We start from the raw sequence: 4,286 nt of genomic DNA on the forward strand, positions 1-4,286 counted from the left end.
AAAAAGGCTGCCAAATGACTAATTAGACAGTACATATCGATTTGCTTCAGTGCTTTCCACTACAAAACGAAAAAGAAAAACTGCTGGCTTACATCTGAGTCACTTCTCACCTCTTTGCATTTCTTGCCTCCTTGCCTGTCTTCTGATCTGAAAAATGAGAAAAACCATCAGTACAAACAGCTTATACTAAACTACCTCAAAAGTTAATTCTTAATAAAGTGAAGGGAGAAGATTATTTTACCTTTTTTGTTTTTACAGTACCAGATTAGAAGCACCACTACTACTGCTACTACTATAGCAATGATAAGCCACACTGGAATGACTCTGTTGTCTGAAGATTGGAAGACTAAAATACATTTAAAACAAGAGTACCTAGAGCCTGCATGATGCTTGTGTGCCAATGTTTTTATTTTCCACAGATTTTACAGTTAATACCTTTAATACTGACCAAGAGTTGTTAGCTTGGGTTGCCTTACCTTTAATACTATCTAACTTGAGAAAGGTGTTTGTAATGTGCGTCTCCACAGCATCAGCGAGTTCACATGTGTATGTTCCCTCCTGATCTGAGGATAAGTCCTGCAGTGTGAGGCTGCCTGACTCTGACACATCCTTTACATGCTGCTTCCACTCCTCTGAGACTGTGCAGCTGGCATCAGACCCAGTCTGGCTCAGGATTGTCTGACTGTGGTTGAATCTCCAGACAAGATCGGTTAGTGAAGAGTTTAAGTTGGAGCAGGGAATTGTTGTTGTTTCAGAGTAGGTACCCTTAACTGAAACTGAAAAACACAAGCAAAGACAAAAACAAAGCAAATTATTTTTTTTACATCTTTTAACTGGAAGAAATCAGGGATTCAAGGAGCTTTACTGTCATTTGCATCACATGTTAATATGAGGTGGAATGAAATTATGGACACACGGTCCCGGAGTGAAAAGAAGCAAAAAAAAGTTCTGTTTCTTCATTATTAAATCTAAAGTAATAAGTAAAATGAAAAGACAAGAAAAAAACAATACAATAAATATTACTATAAATACTACTATACACTGTTAGACTTTTCATCGCCACTTTACGGTAACATACTGGCGTCACTGTTGCCAGCGTCATACCGTGACGCCGTGTTATGGTAGCTTACCGTTCTGCAGGATGATACCGTTTTTTGCTGGTGTGGTATAATACTCTTGGACAAATTATGGTAACGCACCGTAGCTTTTTTTTACGGTATCTCACTGGCGTCACTGTCGCCAGTGAGATACCGTTATGTCGTTATGTCGTAAATTACGTCAACAAAGTAACATCATACTGTGATTAAGAAATTGGTATACTACCGTTTATTCACGGTATGTCACTGTAAGCCCGCTGCAAGGTAATAAACTGCAATATATTAACCAGTAACTTACCGTTATCACGCATCATCAGTACCAAAAATATTCATCTCTGCTAGAGGATACCGTGTCCCAACAGGCGGTCATTTACTGTTTAACAGGTCGTAATTTACCGTAATTTCAGTTAACAGTAACATACTGTAAGAGACTGGAGGGTTCCAAAAAAACTGGATGGATGGATGGATAGCTAGATAGACACACACACAAAAAATATAATTCATGTGCTTTACACCACTTTTTATTTCAGTTCTGATTTTCCTCTGCAGAAATACACATTTCCAAAATCAAAAACTGAAAAGAACTGAAAACATATTTTCATTGAGAAAGCACTTGTTTTTACTAAACCATGTAATCCATTATTTTCTCAGATGGTTGTACAAACAATAACGATATTATGTCATATCCATATCATGGCAGACAACATATGCTCAAGTGTTGGGTTTTCTTAGTTATATTTTGTAGGGTCTTAAACCTACAATGTGAAGTGCCTTGGCATTCATTTTTTTGGCACCATACAAATAAACTGAATTGTAATGAATATAATATCAAGCCCCACACTTCTGCCTTTATATACACTTTGTCCAAAATACTGGCTCACACCACCAAATCAATGCACAAAGCAGGGTCCACAAGGACATGGATGAGCGTGTGTGGTGTGAAGGAACTTGACTGACCTGCATTGAACCCTGATCTTGCTTTGTGGACTGAGTTCATTGATTTGTAGGGTGAGCCAATACATGTGACAATTAAAGTGTAAGTAGCTGCAATAATTTTTAACAAACGGGTAAAAGAAGGAAAAAAAATCAACACTGTTGCACTCAAAAAACCTGTTGGACAGAGACAGCGTCTTGCAAGATGGCAAGAGAGCTTGTTTTCATTAATGTTCGTCTTGTGTAAATGTCCAGAAAGCATGGGCCATGGATCATCTGTGGAGACACAGGTAACAACACATTGGTCACTTAAATTATACAAGAAATTCACTAAAAATGGCAAAAACAGTTACCTAATTTGAAGTTCTCCACTCAAATTCAGTAAGCCACTGGAGGAAAGTTGTGACATGAGGGTTAATGTGAACAACCTTTCGCTTCACAGTGGTCCCAGTCCTTCTGCTTGTCCCAACCTTGGAGGTACATTTTGTTCCCTCTTCAGGGTTTATCCTTACAAAAAACCTTGCACACGCTGACTCCTGGTATTCCAGGTTCAATACATAGAATGAACCAAAGAAGACTGACATTGCATCAGCAAAGATGTTCTCTTTGTCCAGCTCAACAATTACACGCCCCTCTGCACTCACCATCCAGCAGGTGGCGGTCATTGAACTTTGTCCTTAAATGTATAGGGGCAACATGTTGTCATTATGCAACATAAAATAATTTCAATACTTCACTTCTTCACACTGTCTAGATAGTCATAAAGCAAATAGCTATGTACAGTTAATTATTAATGGCCTTATGTACATAAGTCCGTTTTAACATATTATAATTGTACATAATTGGGAATTATTCTGCCCATTAAACACACCTAACAAAGAGTCAGCCCAGTTAAATTACCGGAGATAAATCAACTGTATGGTGATTTTGGAGTTTATAGTTTGTTCTGCTGTTAAACTTTACAGTATTGACTTCAGTATTTTTGCTGTTGGTGTAGCTAGATTACTATGTTGATCAGTAATATGTAATGTGAAATTTGATATTGTTACTTTGCTGGATTCACTGAGACACATGTCCAACAACCTTGGTTTATAAAGGAAATTACAGAAATTTGAGCTAACAAAACAGAGACTGGATACCTGTGTCCACGAAAAGCTCCTGTGCCAAACAGAAATTTTAATATGGTCTAATCAGCTCTATTTCATAAATGACTTCTTACCAAGCATAATCAGCCTTGGGGTGCTTGGCAGGCTTTTAACATGCAAACTGAACAATATAAATTTGCGTGCACTGAAGCCACAAAATTTAGAAATACACAGTTGCAAAAAGTTCAGTGACCAATTACCTTTCCTGAATGACATATGCAATGCAAAAAATAAGAGTATTGTCAATAGGGACCAATTCCCAGTTTTTACATGATCAAAATTATTCACAAAAGGCTTCAATAAACAGAAAATGTGTGCCGACAAGAGAGCAGTGCACAAAAATGAAAAGATATTTGAGCTCGACGCTTTAATGGGTTTAACATGACTTAGTCAGCACTCCGCACCGTACAGGTAGTACAAGCACACCTGAAAACACTGACCAGCTAACAGCTTTAAGCATTTGGGCGCAACCTCGGTAGTTCACCGATTCACCTGTTGCAAACGTCCAAGTTTCTATCAAGTCTCATAAATCCATCGGCAACTATTACCTAACTAGTCTTTTGAGTCTCCACATTCATAGCTATTGACATTTTGTCTTAGCATTTGAATGAAAATATCCTGGTAGGGTAGCTTAAAAGTCAAAACAAACAGTAATAAGAACGCATTTCGGACTTCTCTCGAATAAGTGAAAAAAACACTTACCTTCAGACTGATTAGCTGGTTCCGATCCAACTTTAATGTGTCCCATGTCAGTCCGTTTTAGGGAAAAAGTTTCATTTAATTTTGGGATACTCCCGCATGGACGAGCAATTTGGAGTCTAGCAGAGTTATCACGAATAGCATACGATCTTCAGATATAATCCAATCAACCTTGCATTTAACCCGATTGAACATCCAGTTACCTCTGACTACTTCTAAGTTGCACATGTTAACGGTCTCATCATCACTCTGTGCTGCAGCGAACTGGATCTGTGCCACAGAATAGTTGATGGTCATGTTGTTCTCCTGCTTTGCAGCTTTGTTTGAGTCTGAATTGCGGCTTAAACGTGCAAAACTAAGAGAAGCAGATCAATATTTTCTTCTTGTTGTTATTTAATGGTGGTTGGCAACC

The 4,286-nt window shown here is 38.1% G+C and overlaps 1 long non-coding RNA gene across 1 annotated transcript; it reads right to left on the minus strand.

The window, feature by feature from the left end:
* Positions 1–1,251: 1,251 nt before the first annotated feature.
* Positions 1,252–3,493, minus strand: LOC112847830 (uncharacterized). The gene is made up of 2 exons (XR_003221631.1): positions 2,384–3,493; positions 1,252–2,306 (listed from the first exon to the last, which is right to left on the minus strand). It is a non-coding gene; the product is annotated as an uncharacterized LOC112847830 (long non-coding RNA).
* Positions 3,494–4,286: the final 793 nt, after the last annotated feature.

Source organism: Oreochromis niloticus, linkage group LG9, assembly GCF_001858045.2.
Source record: "Oreochromis niloticus isolate F11D_XX linkage group LG9, O_niloticus_UMD_NMBU, whole genome shotgun sequence".
In the NCBI taxonomy this organism is placed as follows: Eukaryota; Metazoa; Chordata; class Actinopteri; order Cichliformes; family Cichlidae; genus Oreochromis; species Oreochromis niloticus.